At 43.9% G+C, this 23,281-nt stretch overlaps 2 protein-coding genes across 2 annotated transcripts in view; one reads left to right on the top strand and one right to left on the bottom strand.

Annotated features, from left to right (window-relative positions):
- Positions 1 to 8,914, bottom strand: part of LOC129734868 (uncharacterized) — an 806,097-nt gene extending 797,183 nt beyond the window's left edge. The window contains exon 1 of the mRNA XM_055700218.1: positions 7,894 to 8,914. The gene's annotated coding sequence lies outside the window, so the exon portion shown is untranslated. The remainder of the gene's footprint in view (positions 1 to 7,893) is intronic.
- LOC129734146 (microtubule-associated protein 1B-like) overlaps positions 1 to 23,281 on the top strand; it is a 99,082-nt gene that overhangs the window by 39,140 nt on the left and 36,661 nt on the right. The window lies entirely within an intron of this gene.

The following is a 23,281-nucleotide window of genomic DNA, read 5'->3' as shown; positions in this document are numbered from 1 at the left end:
AGACAGCAAGACTATCGTTCAGCCAAGACGTCTCCTCCGGAACGCAGTCCTCTTCCACGAGCTGTCTTTTTTCCGTCCTTATTCTTCCAAGGCTTCGGAACACCACCATAGGGGTCACCATTTGAGGAGATTGAGGCATGGACTCCCTGATCTGACTAGAAGACCCTTCATGAGTCCATATACGTCTCTTTCTGGGGACGAAGCCTGATTCCCCATTACGGATTTCCCACAGCTCACCTCTCAACTCCGGAGGGATTTCTGGCCGGCTCCTGCTTCCTTTCAGCAGATCATTCAAAGTTCTGTGGGATTCGCTGCATGTCGCTCAGATAGGCGATTCGAGAGCCCTTCACGTTAGATCCTTAAACGCATCACGTCGGGGTCACCAATTTGCGGCGAATGAAGAGACGGGACGCAGCTTGATGCAAGCAAGATGTCGATTTATTGTATGCAATCACGAGTTTATATATGTTTTCAGAAGCTGCGTGCTTTAAACAGATTGGTTCTTTAAGCTAAGAATTACATACTAGGCAATCCCTGATTGGTGGTTAACTACAAAGGACACTTTCATCAATTAACAGCAAGGTGTTGCCTTTCCTTGGCGCCATCCTTGGCGCCATCCGTCTCCCACTCCCCTGTGCTCTGCAAACATGCCTCATCATGTTAATTGTTGTCTAGACAAGCTCGAGCACATTCCCCTCAGCTAACTGATTGCCACACATGGTCCTAGTTTCCAGACCGCTCCTGCACACAACCAGCCAGCCAAAAACTCCCCCACCAGCACACACAGAAGGGAGGGGGGCCAATAATGCAGAATGGAAGCTTGTGACAGCAAGGACCATCAGGAGGAAGAGACTTTCCTCGAAGCCTGAGGTGCCCTTGCAGAACCACTTCACTGATCTTCAGAATGAAGAGGAACGACCCATCACATCAGGAGAGACATTGGAGCTGAGGAAGGCAGCCCCATCTGCTCCCGATATAACAACCAGCACAACTAAGGAAAGGTGACAGGTAATAGTAGTAGACGACTCTCTTCTGAGAGGTACGGAGGCACCCATTTGCCAACCTGATGTGCTCTCTAGAGAGGTGTGCTGTATACTGGGGGCTTGTATCAGGGATGTTACTGAGAGACTACCGAGCCTTGTACAGTCCACTGACTTAGTTGCTGCTGTTGTTTCACGTGGGCACCAGTGATACAGCTAGGAGTAGTCTGAGGAGTATCAAGAAAGATTACAGAGTCCTGGGAGCAGCAGTAAGGGACTCTGGTGCGCAGGTGTTTTTTTCATTAGTCCTCCCCATCAAAGGGAAGGGGTTTGAAAGGGCCAGTCAAATCCTGCGAATCAACAACTGGTTAGAGGACTGGTACCACAGACAACGATTCGGCTACTTATACCATGGGACTCGCTTTGAGAAACCCAGTCTACTGAGGGCTGATGGGGTCCATCTGTCAGAGAAGGGGAAGAGCAACTTTGGTCATAGGCTTGCCAAGCTGGTGAAGAGGGCTTTAAAATCAGGTTGCCAGGGGAGGGGAACCTGAATCCATTCCACACCTACCAGTTTGGTGCCAGTGCCAGCAAGAGATCCCAGAGCCTGGACAGGGATCATGGGTCAGTAGGAGAGCACCTGAAGAGCAGCACAAAGGAATTCCAGCCACTCCAGCCAGTAAATCAGCTTCATCAGGGCCCGACTTAAATGCCTCTATGCAAACGCATGTAGCATGGAGAATAGATATGAGGAGTTAGACACTTGCACATGCCTGTAGGGCTATGATCTTATCGGCATCACAGAGATGTGGTGGAATGGAAGGATGTAAGCTCTTTAGAAAGGACAGGCAGGGGAGAAGAGGAGGGGGTGTCACCCTCTATGTCAATGACCAGATGGAGTGCATGGAGCTCCATCTGGGGATGGATGAGGAGCCAACTGAGAGCTTATGGGACAGGATTAAAGTGAGTGCAGGGACAAGTGACATTACAGTGGGGGTCTGATACAGGCTGCCTAACCAGGAAGACCGAGCGGATGAGGCCCTTTATAGACAGATAGGAGCAGCCTCACATTCACAAGCCCTGGTCCTCATGGGGGACTTCAACCACCCTGATATCTGTTGGAGGGACAACACAGCAGGGCATAAGTAATCCAGGAGGTTCCTGGAATGCATTGATGATAGATTCCTTCTCCAAGTGGCAGAGGAACTAACGAGGAGAGATGCCATGCTGAACCTTGTTCTCACCAACAAGGAGGGGCTGGTGGGGAATGTGAAACTCAAGGGCAGCCTTGGCTGCAGTGACCATGACATGGTGGAGTTCAAGATCCTTAGAACAATGAGGATGGTATGTAGCAAGATCACCACCCTGGACTTCAGGAGAGCAGACTTTGGCCTCTTCACGGATCTGCTTGGTAGAGTACCATGGTGTCATGGTTTAACCTGATTGACATGCATAATCTTTCCACATATCCCGCAGTTCATTCAGAGATAGGGATCGAGAGGTTACCTCTTGTTCATCTTCTGTGGAGTGGCTGGAAGACAATGGACATATTGTGAGCAATCCAGACTGAGCGGCCTCATTGTAACAGCAGGCTGCAGCTGTTTTGAAGGACATATGCAAGGCCAAGAAAGACAAAGAAACTGTGTACTGGCAGAGAGATAAGAAAGTTGGACTATTAAGGAAGTGCGTACGTGGGAAAGAGATAAAGGAGTTGGACTGAAAAATAAGAAAACAGAATGTCGAAACAGAATGTAGGCGAGGAGCATGGATACCACGCCGTGGCAAATCATAGAGTGCAGGAGAGTGAATAGACAAGCAGCTTTTGCCTATCAGCGAATAAGAATCAATGTGTGTGCGTTGTGCTAGAGTATAAATTACTGTGCATCCCTTAATAAAGTGGCACTAACTTGATCACATTGGTCGTGTAAGTTGTGTCTGAGCCTTCCGCATCAAGTGGCGCCCTAACAGGGACCCTCTTGTCAATGCTTACTGGAGCAAAGAGATGACTCAGAGGGGGCAGAAGAAGCCAGCCGTAGCAGGCACTGCCCCGGTGCCTGGAAGATGCGCGCGCACAACCATCAGAATCTCGCCCTGATCAGGTGAGCGGTCAGGGAGGAGATGGGGTCCACGCTAAGCAAAGAAGAAGCAGCAGTGGTTAAGCTCCTCCAACATATCCTCTCTAAGAGAGGGTTATCTTATGATGAGGGAAGCCTGAGAAAGTTGCTGTCATGGGCTCGATAGCTAGGACTGATCCCCTTAGTGAGCACGGCTTTTGAGTTAACGACTTGGGATAAGATTAGTGCAGCACTGTGGGAAGACATTAGTTTAGGCTCCAAAGAGCGTGCAAAATTCTCCACAATGTGGAGGTTGATTTTAGAGACTTTGAAAGAAATGAAAGTGGTCAGCAGACGATTGTATGATGCTGCCGTAGAGGGGAACTCTGCGTCAGGAATGCATTTAGAACCTTGGTGGCAAATTCTGACTACTCTTTGCCAAGTGTGGACTAATTCTACTAACGGTGCTAAACCAGAGGAGGCTGTAAATTCCACCGACAGCACGACTCTTCTCAACACACTGTGAAGAATGGCAACTCCATCCACACCTCCTCTGCCCCCAAAGCTTCTGTCACTGATTGCAGCGACCCTCACAACACAGGACCAAGTGCAGGAACAGGACAGCTCAGACAATGATTCCACTGACATTGAGAAAACTTTTGATCCAGGTCCTATAGATCCAGAAAAGGAGCTAGACCTTTTTCCTGCCTCCCCCGATGCATTGACTGTATTTTCGGGGAGGATGAAAGGGGGTCTGAGGGATTGGTGGCAGGAATGCAAGTGGGAAGCGCTTAAGCAAGGGGATTTGGGAGTCACTATGGCATGTTCAGTATTTTGTCAGACAAATCAACCTCGAGAGTAGCAACCTGTGCTATACGAGGCTGTTAAAGAGTTAAGAAAAGCAGTGTAGGAAGGGAGGATTCATAGTACCTTTGCTATGTCCCTTCTTGAAGTGATGGCAGAGCCTTATACACTCACACCACATGATTGGAAGTCATTGCTTCGTATGGTACTAATTCCGACGCAGTATATGATGTGGTTATCTGACTTTTGTGAGCTACGTGTAGTGGCCTTGACTGAAAACCTTAATCAGGGAATTGCTGTTAACTATGAGCAGTTGGCTGGAGCAATTAACTGTGCCGATTCTGTGACTCAGGCAAGGTATCCCAGGGACAACTATTTGCAAATGAAGGAGATGGCTATTAAGGCAGTCAGGATGCCGGAGTCTGAGCGAGCCTCTAGTGAGTCCTTCACCACAGTCTTGCAGGGTCCTAGAGAGTCATATACTAACTTCAGAATATTTTGCAACAACAAGTCGAGCATGAGGAAGCTCAAGGGTTGCTTTTAAAACAACTAGCTGTGATAATGCCAATGAAAATTGTAAATGGGCAATTTTCACAATCGCAACCCCAACATGTGTCAAATGGTTATAACACAGAACTCACAGCAGACTGTAACTCTCAGGTTGAGTTCTGGAATGCAGCATAACACATTTTTGCTTCTCTAATCTCTTCTGTAGGAATAGTACACGCTCTTAACTTGCTTAGTAAATTAGGCTGCTAGCTTGCTAAACAAAGTAATACTACAAATACTATTTTTTTTTCCTGGCTTATTAACAGATGTTGATTATGTTGCTACAGAACCGAGTTGCTATTGATTTTTATTATTAACACAGGGACAGGGGTGTGAAGACTTTGATAGGATGTGTTATGTGAAACTGAGTGACCACTGTGAATTAATTTACAAAAGCATACAAATCTTAAAAGCCTTAAACAAAGATCTGCAGCAGAACCAGGGGCAGATTGCCTTTGGTCTCTTCTCACGGCTGGGTAACTTTGTGCCGTGGATCAAAAGTATTACAGGATGTATTATACTTACTTTAACCACCTTATTAATTTTTGCCTTATATATCCCATGCCTTTTTTCTCCCTCTATTCAGCATTTAGTTAATTGTAACATAAAACAGGTCATGGTCACTGAACTACACACAACATTTGCCTCATCGCAATTAACAAGCAAAAAAGAGGATAGAGAATGTCTGAAGAGAGATATAGGAGAAGAAGATGGAGAATATTTAACCTAACAAGAGATGAGAGAACAGCTAGGTATTGTGAAGGAGAGTACGAAAGATGAACATGGTTATCTAGTGGTAAATAGGTGTCTGCATGCTTGTAGTGATATATAGCTATGTAACTGCATGAATGATTTCTGCCCTGTTCCTGGTGGTGCACGCAGCTGCGGTTTGTGTCCGGGCTCAGAGATGTAAATATGGGCTTCTCTGTTACGGTAAAGTGTCTCTGGTTGCATTAAAAAAAAAATAAACAAAAAACCCCAAAAAAAAAACAAAAGGAGGGAATTGTAGAATTGTACGGAACAGAGACAGTGGGTTGTTTTGACATTGATAATGTGCAGCTTTGGCCTTGCTTTGATAATGTGCAGCTGAGAACCTGCAGCAAAGAGTTAAATAACTTTGAGGGAGCATGAGAAGAAACTAAGATGAGACAGAAACAAAGGAGGAATGTGATCTCACCTCTAGAAGATAAGGAAACAGCACGAACAGTAGAGAGTAGCCTATAGTGAACAGCGCTAAGGAAAGTGTTGTATGAATTTGACTGTTTACTCAAACTCTATTCATAAGCATCTTGCTGACTTAAGAAAAAAGGTACAGGCCATAAAGACTGAGAACAGTTTAACGGACAGGCTACAGAGTTTAGGAATTACTGGATAGTTAAAGGATTTGTTTTTACACGGGATAAAGGTATTAATTGTCATTGTAATATTTTTAATGACATTGGGCTGTGTATGGAATTACTTTATGAGAATTATGAACCAAATGATAAAAGGGGTCTGGATCGCTCAAAAACAAAAAGGGGGATTTTGTGGAGTGGCTGGATGAGAACGGACATATTATGAGCAATCCAGACCGAGTGGCCTCGTAACAGCAGGCCGCAGCTGTTGTGAAGGACATATGCAAGGCCAAGAGACAAAGAAACTGTGTACTGGCAGAGAGATAAGAAAGTTGGACCAAACAGGGTCTCCCATGTAGAGTCAGCCAAGTCACGACAATCACACCAATATGGCTACATGCTGTGCTCACTTTATTAAACAAATAGGTCATATTTATAACTTAAACCAACCGCTCACACGACTTTACACACAGGTGATTGGATAAATGTTTCTGGTCACGCGGGCATCCGTGTCGCTGATTGGTGAGCATGCTGCAGGCACCTGATCAGAGTGTGCCGATGAGAGTGTGCTGATTTCGCGGTTCCCAGGACTTGCTGTGCACCTGGCTTCTTGTTTGGGCATAGCTTGTCTTCTTTCTCATCCTGCTTGTTCCCAGGACAATTTAAAGCTGCTCTGCAGCTTTAACTAACAGGCCTGGGTTGTCCAACCTGGACAATGGTAACATATGTCCTCGGTCCTTTAAAAATCCCTCTACATATCCCATTTTTTCATTTTGGACAACTCATGTCTTTTTCACAATAGATGTTAAACCTTTCTTCAAACAAGAAAATAAACAACTAAAAACTAAAAACATTACAACAATAATTATAACAAAGCGTATTCCTTCCATCAATAACGTCTTTAACCAACCTTTTATCCCCAGTCCTCTCAACCATTCATCAAAAGGATTATCATCAGCAAGAATATGCTTCATGTTTCCCTGCAGTTGTGACAACTTCTTGTGCATCGATATGGAATGATCGGAAAGGTTCATACAACACATCCCTTCAAAATCCTCACAACCGTGTCCATGTGCTAATAACAAAAAAATCTATTGCAGCTCTATTTTGTATCGTAGCATGCCTAACACTATCTACATCAAGCAATAACGAACTTAAAATCTGCGATGTAAGATTAAATTGTTTCTCTCCCCAGCCCGCTAACCTTCGTATATTCTTAACATTTAATGCTGCCATTGCCCCCGGCATAAATATGGACGCTAGATGTAGATCGACTCGGTCATTACATGTTTCATCAAAGGTGCGCTGTGCCCTCCGTGACCTATGAGGTTGTTGAGTCATTTTTAATAAGTCTTTCATACGTGGAGCAAACAAAGTCAAACACCCTAAATAACATGGTCCACCGACAGGATACAAAGGAACCCCTGGCCATGCTCTGTCCCCACATATCAAAAAGACTCCCGGTGGCAACTGATAACCCCCTGATACATCTATATGGAAACCCCCGGTTTTCAATTCACCCCAAATGGGTGAACTGGTTAGATTTTGAAACCCTGTATAAAACTCCCGTTCACTTTGACGTGTTAGCCATAACTGCCATGGGTCACCAAACCAAATTACTCCAGTGCCATTCACAGGCTGAACTGGTGATGACATGTGGGTACAGTCTGCCATACCAGTTGCAGTAACATTAACACATTCAACAGGTACAACGCTAGCCAATAGGTCTAACTCCTGCCAAGGTAAATGATGTGGCCGATTTAAATTCTCAATAACCGTATTCTGCCACGCTGCATAACGCATAGAAGGACAAACATATTGCCCATTTGGACTCATACATGTACCATTCTGATTGGAAGTCAGATCCACTGCTTTAACATTCCAAAAACCATCAAAATTTTTCTCATTCTCTTGCAGGGGAATACCAATTAAACAAGTTCTAAAGGGGTTGTCTGCCTGTTGCAGACTTAAACAAAAGTCTGTTACTCCCGTGATATTTGCCCATGTCACCCATATGTTTGTCCTAGGCAAGATGTCAAAAATATTTTGGCCAATGGGAAAAAAATTCATCAAGACCGTAAACCAAGTCCACCACTCAAACATGTTTAATCTTACAATTTCCACAATTTTTTCTCTCTCTCTCTTTTTTTTTTTTTTTTTTTTTTTTTTTACGTTCCACCCCACAAATCTGTGCTTTCACAGATTCTGATGATGTATGCTGTCTCCAATCAGCATGGTATTACACTAGTCGTATGCTTTCTCTTGCTTCATGCCCAGTTACTAATCAAACACATACACTCTTTACACCATTTACATTTAAGCTTTGGCTTACAGAACCGTTTTACCCCACATAGCATACATTGGCATAATACCCACAGTTTACATCCCTTACAACATAGACAGTTTATTCCGTCTGCTCGCTCTGAGTCTTCTCTTCCGTCTTCTGATCTTGACATACAGGTCGCACAAACTTGCTAGGGACCCATATAGGTCCTTTATCTGTGGAGATACAAAAATAGCCTCTACCGATAAAGAACACCGGATTAGGTCCTTCCCATACACCTGAAGCCATATTTTTATACAGAACATTCAAACCAGGAACTGTAATTGTTTGGTTCCCTTGCGCTGTTTGGTGATGTATAACAACAGGTGGTCCCTCTCTATCCTCCGTAAGGGAAAGATAGTTTAAGGTAAACAACACCTTAGTCAACCCTTTAGTTACATCTATGTCCTGCCATACTTTCTGTCTCTGAAGATAATCCTTCAGGGTACAGTTTGCCCTTTCAACAACTGCTTGCCCTGTTGGGGAGTGAGGAATCCCTTTAACGTTTTTAATTCCCCAAGTTGTCATAGACCTAGCGACTCGTTGATTACTATACGCTGGACCATTGTCTGTTTTTATTTCTACAGGTACTCCCATGACAGCAAAACAAGACATTAAGTGTCTCTCCACATGTAATGCCTTTTCACCGGTTTGTGCAGTGGCCCATATAAAATGAGAATAGGTGTCAATTGTGACATGCACATACTTAAGCTTCCCAAAGTCAGGTACATGTGTTACATCCATTTGCCAAACCTGAAGTGCCTTCAGACCTTTTGGGTTAGTGCCCACCCCTAAACCAGGTCCATGATGACTACATTGAGGACAGGAGCGGACAATACCCTTTGCATCTGCTATTGTTATTTGATACTGTCGATGTAAAGACTTTGCATTCTGATGAAACGTCTCATGGCTGTTACGAGCTTCTTCAAACTTATTTGTTGGAGGAGTTATTGCCAGACAGCTGACTGCTTCACCAGCTCTAGCATTACCTTCGCCCAAACCAACGGTCCACTGATGACTTCTAATATGCATAATACAAAATTCACGTTTTCTCTGTCGAAGAGTACTACGCAGTTGTATAAACATTTAGCCAAGATGTTGGTTCTTTGTCTCTCTCAACAAGGCATCTTCAATATGCTGTACTACACCATCTATGTACAATGAGTCTGATACTATGTTTACAGGTGTATTGTTCCAGCTTCCCAATGCCCAACACACTGCTTTCAGTTCTAAGGTTTGAAGGTTGTCCCGTGCTTCACCAGTGATGACTTGTTTCTGCCACTGATTATCGGATTGCCAAACACATGCAGCCTTCTTCATCTTTCGTCCTGCATCTGTAAACACCGTTGGCCCTTCAGCTGGTCTTTTTGAGCATAACGGTCTCGCAATCCACTGGTAATGTTCTAACATCTTCCAGAGAGGTCCTTTTGGCCGGTTATTGTGTACAACACCTGTATAGCCCATCAAGGCTTCCTGTATGGCTGATGAATGTCTCAGGAACCACTCATAATCATCACCACGGACTGGAATACTGATATCTGCTGGTTCAATCCCATCAGTTTCAAGAATCCTGTCTCTTCCTTTTCTCACCAAGGCTGCTACTGCTTCAGGGCGACTTAAAATACAATGTCTGGGTTGCAATGGCAAAAACAACCACTCTATAATGATCGCCGTATTTTCCCCCTTTTTCTTTTGCCATTGCAAAATAAGGGCAAAAGGTGAAGTGGCAACATTACAAACCAAAAAAGATAACGGATGGTTCGCCATTTGGTGACCACACCAGCTAGTCTGAATCCTGCGGGACACAACTTCTAGGGCAGCCCGCTGTTCTGGTGAACAAGTTCGAGGACTGTTGGCTTCAGTGCCATGCAACCAGGATTGGAATGGTTGCAAATCATCGTTAGTGCGGCCAACTATATTACAAACCCACTGCAGGTCTCCTAAAAGCCTTTGAGCATCATGCAGATTAGTTATTTGTGTATTAAGAGTTACCTTCTGGGGTTGGATTTAAAAGAAACAGTCTTTCAAGTCTATCACAACAATTTGCCAGTTCTGAGGGATCATCTTAGGAGTTGGAAGACCAGGTTGCAATGCTCCCATCGCTAAAATCTGATCATTAACCTTCCATAAATCATGTCCCAGTTATCTGCATCAAGATTATTAACCACTACTGGACAGGCTAACAAGCTGGTCACCTGCCAGTCACCTTCCAAAATAGCATCGCGAACAACACCGGACCAACGCTTTAGAACTGGATCTTTTCTCGAGTTCAGCATCGGAGGGGTAGTTGGGCTAACAGGAGGAACTGCAGGTTTTGAAGTAGTAGGCAGGTTCATTTCAACTCACTTTTCCAGTTTTCTTAATTTACCTATTACCTCCTGTAAGGATTTCTCTGTATTGTTATCACAAAGCTTCTCCCCGCCTTCCTCCTCAAATCCGTCCAATGATGTTTCAGGAAGAGGAGAACAGGACATCGGATGGCGCTTTTGCCCCCCCTGATTTGATTTACGAGCTGTAGCCACCCTCCTTTTTGGTCTTGCTCCACCCACAGCTTCGATTGGTGTAGCATGACTCGCTGCTCCTCCTTCCTGGGGAGGCTCAACAGCCTCTTCCGGTTTCGGTTCAGTTACAACAGACCCCTGAGGAGTAATTTCCGGTTTGTCTGCTGTCTTATCTAAAAACTCCTGTACTGTTGAGCACGCAGAGGCTGACATACCCTTCATAGGACGAGTATGCCCAACTCCGAAAAATGTAGCCAAGAAAGAAGGCTTAGGTGAATCACCCTTCTGCTCTATTGGCTTTTCTACCACATCTCCTCCCAACGATTCTATAGCTGCTGCCGCTACTTTTTTTTCCGCCTTCATAGTTTCCAGAGTGTTAATTATAGACCGCCATGTAGCTCCTAACACTTTAGCTTCTTTTCCTTCTTTGCCTTCCTCGATCGTAGTACCCCAGAGGCAATTTCCCACTTCTCTCCATTCCGTAATACTAAACAATAACGCGGGCTCGAGGATCTTATTCTTTTTTCGAGCCCAGCGAACTAAAGCCTCCACTTCTGTTTCTTTAGTGCTCTCACCTCTCTTAAAGAGGGTACTAGTTAAGAGCTTAATTGCCGTGTCTAATTCCATCGTGGTCTTCCTGAGTGCTCTCCCCTATCACAGAGAGGGTATTGGCAGAGAGCCCTGCTGCGTTTTATTTGTCGCAGTCTTCGTTAGTGCCCTCCCCTCTCTCAGAGAGGATATCAGTGGAGAGCCCTGCCGCAATTTATTCGTTGTGGTCTTATTTCCGGCGGGGGTGTTATCTGCAGCTCTATACCGAACTCTGGACTCCGATTTTTGCCTTCCAGGTTCTGCCCACCTCCGACCTCCAGCTCTTTAATCGGACAACTTCCCTTCGGGTCCGATGCACAGAGACTTCTGCATTTAAGCGAACAGCATTTAAGCTAAACCGCATTTAAGCGACTAAATGGGTCCGTGTTCAGGCACCAGATGAAGAGGGTCCCCCGTGGAGAGTCAGCCAAGTCATGACAATCACACCAATATGGCTACATGCCGTGCTCACTTTATTAAACAAATAGGTCATATTTATAACTTAAACCAACCGCTCACACAACTTTACACACAGGTGATTGGATAAATGTTTCTGGTCACGCGGGCGTCTGTGTCGCTGATTGGTGAGCATGCTGCAGGCGCCTGATCAGAGTGTGCCGATGAGAGTGTGTTGATTTCGCGGTTCCCAGGACTTGCTGTGCACCTGGCTTCTTGTTTGGGCATAGCTTGTTTTCTTTCTCACCCTGCTTGTTCCCAGGACAATTTAAAGTTGCTCTGCAGCTTCAACTAACAGGCCTGGGTGTTCCAACCTGGATAATGGTAACATATGTCCTCGGTCCTTTAAAAATCCCTCTACATTGGACTATTAAGGAAGTGTGTACGTGGGAAAGAGATAAAGGAGTTGGACTGAAAAATAAGAAAATAGAATGTCAAAACAGAACGTAGGTGAGGAGCATGGATACCATGCCGTGACCAATCATAAGAGTGCAGGAGAGTGAATAGACAAGCAACTTTAGCCTATTAGCAAATAAGAAGTAGTGCGTGTGCTTTGTGCTAGAGTATAAATTTCTGTGCATCCATTAATAAAGTGGCACTAACTTGATCACACTGGTTGTGTAAGTTGTGTCTGAGCCTTCTGCGTCAGCCTTCTTCATCCTGATCCTGTGATGGGCCTTCATCCTCCTTTACCAAATGAGTTACTTTCCATTTTCATCTCTACTTATCTACAGGGGCTACTGACACTGACACAGGCTGGTCTTCTGCATCACTCATTTTTGGGGCCAAGGTAGCTGCAGTGCCCACCACAGGGGTTGGAATAGCTTCAGTGCCTGCCATGGGGGCTGGAGCAGCTTTTGTTTCCACCACGGAGGTTAGAGTAGTTACAATTAGTCGCTTTAAGCTCCACCATGTCCAGGAGGTGAAAACCACATTCAGTATTCCTAGCAATAGGGTCAGGACTTGCTCTATGGTGCTTCCAACAGACCAAAGAAAGCCGGTTGATATTCAAGGATCACCTCCTCCAAGCTCAGGAGTGATGTGTCAGGCAAAAATGCCAGGAGGCCCGCATGGACTAACAAGGAGCTCCTGGACAAATTCAAACACAGAAAGGAAGCCTATAGAGGGTGGAAGCATGGACAGGTAGTCTTGGAGGAATACAAAGAAACTGTCCGAGCATCCAGGGACTGGGTTAGAAAAGCTAAAGCCCTGACAGAATTAAATCTGGCAGGGATGTCAGGGTAACAAGAAAATCTTCTGTAGATATGTCAGTGTTAGAAGGAAGGCAAAGGAAATGTGGCCCCTCTCCAGAAGGGAAGGCAGCAAAGGCAGGGACTGGGAGAACAAAGAACTGCCCACCATAGGAAATCAGGTTCAAGACCATCTAAGGAATCTGAAGCATCACAAGTCCATGGGACCTGATGAGATGCATCCATGGGTCCTGAGGGAACTGGCAGATGACGTGGCTAAGCCACTATCCATCACATTTGAGAAGTCATGACAGTCCAGTTAAGTTCCCACTGACTGGGAAAGGGGAAACATAGCGTCCATTTTTAAAAATGGAAATAAGGAAGACCCAAGGAACTACAGGCCAGACAGTCTCACCTCTGTGCCCAGCAAGATCATGGAGCAGATCCTCCTGGAAACTATGCTAAGGCACATGGAAAATAAGGAGGTGATTGGTGACAGCCAACATGGCTTCGCTAAGGGCAAGTTGTGCTTGACAAATCTGGTAGCCTTCTACAATGGGGTTACAGCGCTGACAGATGAGGGAAGAGCAACTGATGTCATCTACCTGGACTTGTACAAAGCATTTACACTGTCCTGCACAACATCCTTGTCTCTAAACTGGAGAGACATGGATTTGACAGGTGGACCACTTGGTGGATAAGAAATTGGCTGGATGGTCACACTCCAAGAGTTGCAGTCCATGGCTCAATGTCCAAGTGAAGATCAATGATGAGTGGTGTTCCTCAGGGGTCAGTAATGGGAACGGCGCTGTTCAACATCTTTGTTCAGCCTGTGAAGCAGAGGCTTCCTCTATCTAAAGGATGCCTACAGGAAAGCTGGAGAGGGACTTTTTACAAGGGCATGTAGCGATAGGACAAGAGGGAACGGCTTTAAACTAAAAGAGGGTAGCTTTAGATTAGATATTAGGAAGAAATTCTTTACTGTGAGGGTGGTGAGACACCAGCACAGGTTGCCCATAGGTGTGGATGCCCCATCCCTGGAAGCGTTCAAGGCCAGGTTGGACAGGGCTTTGAGCAACCTGGTCTAGTGGGAAGTGTCCCTGCCCATAGCCAGGAGGGTTGGAACTAGATGATTTTAAAGGTCCCTTCCAACCCAAACCATTCTATGATTCTTGGTGCAGGTACTAATGAAGCCAACTAGAAAATATGCCCTCCTGGATTTCTTATCTATCTGTAAACAGAGAGGGACTCATGGGTGAAGTGGTGATTGGTGGCTGTCTTGGTCACAGTTACCACAAAGTAGTTGTTTCATATCGTTGGCAATAGGAGAAAAACTGCCAGCAAAACTTTGTCCCTGGATATGGGAAGAACCGACTTTGGGCAGCCAAAGGAGCTATTAGCAAGATCCCCTGGGAATCTGCTTTTGAAGGTATTGGGGTCCCTGAATGCCGGTCACTTTTTAAGAACCATCTCTTCAGAGTGCAGGAACAGTCAATTCCAAAATGTCAGTAGTCAAGCAAGCGAGGAAGACAGTCAGCTTGGCTGAGCAGGGATCTTCTAGAATTTAGTCAGAAAAGGAAAGTGTATGGACATTTGAAGCAAGGACAGGCAACACAGGAGGACTATAGAGATGCTGTTTGCCACTGTAGGGAGAAAATTATTGTGATCAAAGCTTAGAGTTCAAGCTGGCCAGCACTGTGAAGGGTAACAAAAAGGGCTTTTTAAAATATGCTAACAACAAAATGAGGATCAGAGATAACATTGGTCTATTGCATTATGAGGTTGGTCACCTCACAAATAGGGGCATAGATAAAGCGGAGACATTTAATGCCTTCTTCGCCTGTCTTTAACACCAATTATGAGCCCTGGGACCCCTGGAGCCCTGTGTTGGAAGACTGTGACTGAGGAGATGATGAACTCCCAGCCAACTGAACTTGTTCAAGACTTGCTGCTCCAGCTGGATGCATGTAAGTCTATGGGGCCTGATAGGATTCATCCCAGGGTACTAAAAGAGCTGGCTAATGTCATCACAGGACCTCTCTCCATTATTTTTCAACAGTCCTGGGAGTCTGGAGAGCTCCCAGTTGACTGAAAGCTGGCACATGCTGTCCCAATTTTCAAGAAGGGTAAGAAAGGAAGATCCTGGTAATTACAGGCCTGTCAGTCTTACTTCAGTGCCTGATAAAATTATGGAAAAGGTTATTCTGAGAGTTATTAAAAAACACTCAAGAGACAGTGCAGTCATTGGTCATAGCCGGCATGGGTTCACGAGGGGAAAGTCCTGCTTAACCAACTTAATTTCCTTTTGTGACAAGGTCACCCATCTAGTTGACCAAGGGAAGCCAGTAGATGTGGGTTTTTTGGATTTTAGCAAAGCTTTTAATACTGTCTCTCACAGTATCCTTCTGGACAAGATGTCCAGCACACAACTAGATAAGTCTATAATACATTGGGTGAGGAATTGGCTGATGGGTTGAACTCAGAGAGTTGTAGTAAATGGGATTACATCAGTCTGGCAGCCAGCCACCAGTGGGGTTCCACAGGGCTCAGTTTTATGGCCAGTTCTCTTCAATGTTTTTATAAATTATCTGGATGCAGGAATCAAATGTACATTAAGGAAGTTTGCCAATGATACTAAACTAGGAGGAGCTGTGGAGTCCCTTGAGGGTAGAGAGGCCTTACAGATAGATCTGGATAGACTAGACTAGACAAGAGCAAGCGCTGGATTCTGCATCTGGGATGGTGTAATCCTGGGTATATGTACAAATTGGGGGACAAGAGGCTGGAGAGCAGCCCCGTGGAAAGAGCTCTGGGGGTTTGGGAAGATGGCAAGTTGAATATGAGTCAGCAGTGTCCCCAGGCAGCCAAAAGGGCCAGCCATGTCCTGCAGTGCATCAAGCACAGCATAGCTAGGCAGGTGAGGGAGGCGATTGTCCTACTCTGCACTGCTCTGGTGCAGTCCCACCTCAAATACTGAGTGCAGCCTTGGGCACCTCAATATAAGAAGGACATCAAACTGTTAGGGTGTATCCAGAGGAAGGTGACCAAGATGGTGAAAGGTCTTAAGAACAAGACTTATGAGGAGCGGCTGAGGTCACTTGGCTTGTTCAAATAGATGTTGCTTTATTTGAAGTGCATCTGTGGAACAAAATGTGTGACAACTTTATTAACAGCACCCAGGAATTCATCACAAAAAAATGACAATTAGCCAGGGAGATACTAGTACATGGAATACAAACTACTTCTAGGTAGGTATTTGGTTGTGACACACAAACTATTCTGCAAGATGCCAAGGGATGCTTTGTGTCTAGCTGAGTCACCACAGCTGCAAGTGCATCCTGATATCTACAAAAAGATGAGATATGTCCCTGCAGGATCTAGGATCTAGCTATCCTTTGAACATTCCTCATCCCAGGCTGGAAGGCAGAATAGTAACCCTGATTCTGTCACTGCTTTGCAAAGATGATTTGTTTGGGTCTACCAGAACTCGGGGGGGGGGGGGGGGGGGGGGGGGGGCGGGAAGGAAGAAGACGAGTTGGAGGAGTACTAGTGCCTAAATATTCACGCTGAGGGTACACTGAGGAAACCAGAGGTCCATTAAGAAACAAAGTACTCTTGTTATTAGTGTCCCAGCCATCAGCTTAAGAGGTCTGATGTCATAGCCACAGACTCAGTATGGCTATTTCAAATCCCAGTGCTCCCCCAGTGCCCTGCTCCCCAGGGAATAGTTTTTTTACCAGAAATGTTCTTTAGTACTCAGAGGCAATGATGTATATCCTTTGGAGGTACAGCGCAGCATGGATGACAGTGGGGAGAACAAACTGGATTAAATGACATTCAAGGCTGTTATGAGAATCATGACTGAATGCTGTCTTTGCAGTTGGAGTGGCTGGAGTGGTTAGTTGTGGTAAAGATGGGAGAGTGCTCCTTCATTCCGCTCCCTGCAAAAGATCTGCCCACTTGTGGATGTGCTAGCACAGTAGGAAAACCTTGCAGTTGTGGTACCATGTCACAATGAAGCATTTAAACTGGGGTTGTGTTCAACCATTGTTATAGAAAACATCCACAGAGTTTTCATAAGTATGTTGCAGCTTCTGACTTTGCTCCCTTTTTTATTTCCCCTTAGAATCTTGATTTACAACACCACCTGCAGTTACTTCTTATATCTCACACTATCCTCCAAAATAAGTTTCCAAATTCTGGATCAGTGTGAGTGAGAAATTACCTAAAGGACATGAGACTAGGGCTGAGACAGGTAGTGATCTGTGAATTTCAAAACAAACTTCCAGCTAGCAAATGCAGAGTTTTACAGCATGTGAAACATTTGGTAGAGCAGCAGAAGACACTTGGGGGAAGAAAAGAAGAGGAAGAGTTATGAAGCCTCAATTTCTTTTCTATTACACTGGTTTTGGAATCATATCTTAATGTGTTTAAGCTGGGCAACAGAGGTGATTACCTATTGAAAACTAGGTTACCATCAGTTATAGAAAAATTTCCTTTTAAAATTAGTTTTTGACATATAAATACTCTTGATCTCACCTGAAAAGGTATTCAACATTAGGGACTGTGCAATCTTATCAAGTTTTCCATGTTTCAGTACTTCAGCAGCTGAGTCGGATTAATAAAAGGCATTTGTTTTCTATGCAGAACTTCAATTTATTTTGTAGTTCATTTCCATTCATTCTGTTTGGAATGCAAATAATGGCAGAAACAGTAGGTCAACAGATGCAGCTGTGAAATATGATACTCACTCCAAATTTCTCAGGTATAAAGCAAGCAAGTGCTTCCAAGAGCTAGGAGAGTGAGCTGGAAGGAGCACTAAAAGGAAACCAAAATGATAATTTTGAGCTCTATAACTAAAAATAAAGATTACAAAGTTGGTCAAAGATTTTAGCTAAGCATATTTTAATGGAAAATACACTTTCATCAAAATTCACGTTCTGCTAAAGTGTCTTTTTTATTTTTCCTTAGATAAAGTCTTTTTCATGTCTTGGTTTAACCCAGTAGGCAGCTAAAAAACACACAGCTGCTCGCTCACTCCCCTCCCCCCCACCAAGTGGGATAGGGGAGAGAATGGGGGGGGGAAGTAAAATTCATGGGTTGAGATAAAGACACTTTAATAGGACAGAAAAGGAAGGGAAAATAATAATAATAACAACAACAATAATAATAAAAGAATCAGAATATACAAAACAAGTGATGCACAATGCAATTGCTCACCACCTGCCAACTGATGCTCAGTCAGTTCCCAAGCAGTAGCCCCTGGCCAGCTTTCCTCTTAGTTTACTGAGCATGACATCATATGGTCTGGAATATCCTTTTGGCCAGTTTGGGTCAGCTGCCCTGGCTTTATCTTCTAGCTTCCTGTGCATCCCAGCCTACTCTCGGGTGGGGTGGGGTGAAAAGCTGAAAAGTCCTTAACTTAGTGTAAACACTGCCTAGCAACAACTAAAGCATCAGTGTGTTATCAACATTATTCTCATCCTAAATCCAAAACACAGCACTATACCAGCTACTGGGAAGAAAATTAACTCCCAGCCAAAACCAGGACAATATATAAGCAAAATGTGTCAAATCTTATCTTCCTTTTGCTGCCCCCACAATTTCCAAATTGACCATGGTATAAAATTTCCATTCCATGTAAAAAATATTACCAGAAAAGCATTGCTTTCCAGTCAGTGTAAGATTGACATTATTAGGGACATATTTGTACAAAGTCATTCTTTCCCCCACTCTGTTCAGGGAGGGAGGTGAAGGAGGACTCAGGTCTGCACAGCTGAGGTATGGGCACGCACTTAGGTCATAAGCAATAGTGAGAGCTAGGACCTGATGTGCTGATACTGCTCATGTCCACTCCCCTAGGGAACCTGCAATCAGTGGATGTCCTGGATGTCTACATTGCCTTGACTCACCTAATACACGCTGGGTTCATGGGCAGCATGTGCTGCCCTTGTGTTTCTTATTTATATTGCACATCTGTGTTGGTTCACATACTTCTCAGAAGACAGAAAGGAGACAAGGGATGAGTGGAGAAAGATGAAAGTTTTGATAACTGATTAGCACTAAAGTTTTCAACATTTTGTGATGCTGGTGGTGCAAAGGAAATAAAATTCCATGGTGTCAAGTGAGGGACCCACTACAGCCTCGTAGTAAGGTGAGCGTGACAAACCTTCCCAGGGAATCTGGTTTCTTACCACTTTCCTATTTCCTTCCAAGTCACCAGGAGCTGCAGGTAGCCAGCACTGCCATGGATTTGGCCAGTGAAGACAGATCCTTACAAGCCACCAGACTCTGCCTGACTGGCGATTCCTCTGGTGGGTGTTCAGACCTTGGGGATTCAGTTTACAAACAGAAAGAGGCAAACACTGGAATACATTCTTCAGAACCAGAATTAAGACCTTTCTCTAGAATTTATTGCCATAAAACCTTTGTAGATGTACTGCAGTTCAAAATTGAAATGGACATATTAGCTAATATATTATCTGATGCTAAGATGGGCAATTAATATTTTTCTTGGAGATTAAAATGACATAAAGGAAGGCACTATAGGGACTGTGATTATGTACATGGATATAGAATAGCATGTATATCAAGTCTGACAATTGTGGGGTGATAAGTGCTCAGATATTTGCAGTGGATATGGAAGATGTGAGCATATTAATGTTGGCATAGATCAATTTTCAGAAATGAGAATGAAGTACCATCTCATAGGTATGTTAATATATAAGATTGTTAATATATAGAAGTCATCAAGTGGGAGAAAAGAAATTCTGATGTAAGATGCATAGAACTGTATCAGTGTAATTAAAACTTCAATTCAGACCTACTAATTCATAGAATCATAGAACAGTTTGGGTTGGGAGGGACCTTTAAAGGTCATCTAGTTCAACCTGCCTGCAATGAGCAGTGACATCTTCGACTAGATCAGGTTGCTCAGAGCCCCATCCAACCTGACCTTGAATGTTTCCAGAGATGGGGCATCTACCACCTCTCTGGGCAACCTGTTCCAGTGTTTCACCACCCTCATCATAAAAAATTTCTTCCTTATATCTAGTCTAAATCTAGCCTCTTAGTGTTAAACCATTAGCCCTTGTCCTATCACTACAGGCCCTACAAAAAAGGTCTTTCTCCATCTTTCTTATAAGCCCCTTTAAGTATTGAAAGGCCACAGTAAGGTCTCCTTGGGGCCTTCTCTTCTCCAGGTTGAAGAACCCCAACTCTCTCAGCCTTTCTTCATAGGGGAGGTGCTCCAGCCCTCTGATCATTGTTCTGGCCCTCCTCTGGACCCACTCCAACAGGTCCATGTCTTTCCTGTGCTGAGGCCTTCAGAGCTGGACACAGTACTGAAGGTGGTCTTCTGGGCTACAAGTGCACGTTGCTGGGTCATGTCCAACTTTTCATCCACCAGTACCCCCAAATCCTTTTCTTCAGGGCTGCTCTCAATCCATAATGGAGCATAACTGATTTTATGCTCATGAATACATCCTTCTCCAAACATAGTTTGCATACACAGCTCATGTGGCTTGAAAAATGACCCATACTCTGAAGATATAAATTAGCCCTTAATATTTTTAGAGGACTGTCTGGTATGACATAATTGAATGTTATAAAATGTTTCTGAGAGTTTCATACATTAAATGAAATGTCACAATGCCAACTGAATTCTCAGTATCCCATAGCAGATAATAAAAGTGATTTATAGCATTCAAGGGAGAGTAGCAGGGGACATTTTATAAATATGTTAAAATAACAGCAAATATGCTGTGGTCTGACGATACATCTATGAAATATAAGTCCACATGCTTTGACATGAGGGAACAGCAGAGATGTGTTTACAGTTGCATATCAAGATTTAATATTCACTAACAGCAAATAGATTAAATCTCTGTACAGTGAGAACTGTGCCAAAGAACTTGTGTTTTTAATTTTATAGCAACTGAGCCAAGGACAGTTTGTAAATAAATTTTCCAATTTTCTTGGGATTCTTTGATTATTTTTCTATTCTTTGGTATATGAAAGAGAAAATATTTCCCTCAATTGTAACTATCATGAGGGTTTTACTGTTGAACATATGAAATATTATTGTCAGGGTCTAATATTAATACCAGACAATATCTGTGCCTAGAATTTGATTGGACTATACCCCATGTTTCGTTGTCTTCTAAATTAAAAGAAAAGCATATGTACTGTCTCACAATATTTGAGGAAAACGGAAAGGGCGACCTGTTGGAAACCCTGGTGTCTTGCTGAGGCCTTCAAGTTGGGATGCTAGGGAGGGGGCCAGAGACATTGTTTTGAAATCTAAATCTGATTTATTCCTATGCTGTTGGTCATTACTTAAAGCACTGGAATGCATGGCTTTGACTCACCAGGATTTTCCTGAAAGTGATGGGGAAGCATGTTTACTGACCTCAGCAAATCTCCGATGCTTACACACAGCTAAGCCCGGTGCCCATCATTGCAGCCCTGAGAGGATGAGTCCTAAAACTGGGATCTAATCTCCCTGTGGATTTCTGATGAACTATGCAGAGGTTGTGACAAGGCCCTCTCATGTCTGGGTGATATCTGTTGTCCTCGAGGGTGACCTTGGTTTGTTTCTAAAACCCTCAAGCCTAGCAGATCAGTAAATGCATCTTCTGGTTCTCTCCTTTAACTGGATAGATACGAGCAACTTTAGGATATATACTCCTCAGTCAGTAGGGATAACTACAAACATATATGTTTTTCTTTTTATGTTTCTTAGCTATATGAAAAGAATAAATAACCTCTGTATGTAAAGATACAATTGCATACCCCATGCCTACCAGAAGTCATATCCAGTTCTTTCTTAAGCATTCATAAAAAATGAATGAATTGTTGTCCAATGACCTATTAAAAATTGAGTAGCAACATATGGGATAGCCTGCACTATTAGGCTTGTGTCGGTAACCAATAGCTCTTTTTATAATCACTGGGTATTTATTTTTTCCAGGTGCTTATAAAACAGTCTCAAAGGCTATTTCAGTGTTGAGTCATGCCAGTTCTGTTTCAAATAAGGAAGGTACACATTTCTCAGGATTGGGTGAGGTTTTCATCAGTCTAGATTGGACTGCGTGGTAATGAGGAATGTGGTATACGGAGCACATCCTGCATCACTGTGTAGGCTACAAGTTGAATAAGAGTCTCATTTTTATGTATGAGCTGGAAAAAAAAACCAACAAACAGAAACAAACAGCAAACTAGCTATTCTTTGAAAAGGATGTCTTCAGAAGTTACCCTAAGAAATGCGAGTAAAATAGAATGCTTTTTTTTCTTATGAGAACAAAGTGAAATCTTGCTCTGTGCAAAGGTGATATTGCCTTGCTTTGTGCCGCATGTGCAGACCTAATGCCGCATGTGCAGACCTAATGCATGCTGTTTGCAGTAAGGCAGATGTGGTTTAAGAGGCACATTTAGTCTGAATTTCTACAGCACTTGACTGTTTTAATGGTACTGAACTTTTGCACTTGACTTTTTTAATTTACTTTGTAGATATACATTCTTAGACAACACACAGCATTACACCATCATGTCTGAATTGGGAAAATTTTTTTTCTTTTGATTTTTCCAGTGGTTTTTTTCAAGCCATCTTGGAATGGGCCTTCTTTTGGGGCTACAGCTAAGAGCCTCCAGACTTGAGGACTCCTGTAGCATGTTTCCAGGGGCAATCAGTGCACAGAGATAATGGCAAAGCCTGGAGACTGCTGGGGAGAGGATCCAGAGAGATGGAGGTATGGTGGGTTGACCTTTCCTGGATGCCAGGTGCCCACCAGGGCACTCTATCACTCCCCTCCTCAGCAGAACAAGGGGGAAAAAATAAGATGAAAAGAAACTTTTTGGTCAAGATAAAGGCAGATTAATAAAGCAATAGCAAAGGTCATGCACGTGGAAGCAAAGGAAAACCAAAGATGTTATTCTCTACTTCCCGTCAGCAGGTGATGACCAGCCACTTCCCAGGAAGCAGGGCTTCAGTACACATAGTGGTTGCTCCAGAAGACAAAAGTTGTAAATAACAAATGCCCTCCCTTCCTCCTCCTTTCTCTTAGCTTTTTATATCTGAGCAGATGTCATATGGTATGGAATATACCTTCGGTCACTTTGGGTCAGCTGTCCTGGCTATGTCCCTTCCCAAGATCTTGCCCACCCCCAGCCTACTGGTGACGTGGGGGGAAGGTTGGAGAGACAGCCTTGATACTGTGGGAACGATGCTCAGCAGTAGCCAAAGCACTGGTGTGTTATCACCACCTTTCTAGCTACCAATACAAGCACAGCACTATGAGGGCTGCTATGGGGCTCAGCCAGACCCAATACAGGAGGGACCACTTCTATAAAAGAGAATGTGGGCTGGCTCTCTTTGAAAATCCAAACTGTTCTAGATCTTCTGATTTAAACAACCTTTAAATCTCTAAGATCTACCCAGTATTGCTCAAGAGCTACCACTTTAGATAAATTATCAGTGTGAATCATTATGAAATTCTAAAGTG

The sequence above is a fragment of the Falco cherrug genome (assembly GCF_023634085.1).
Source record: "Falco cherrug isolate bFalChe1 chromosome W unlocalized genomic scaffold, bFalChe1.pri SUPER_W_unloc_1, whole genome shotgun sequence".
NCBI lineage: Eukaryota > Metazoa > Chordata > Aves > Falconiformes > Falconidae > Falco > Falco cherrug.
This window is presented reverse-complemented; position numbering and strand designations above follow the sequence as displayed.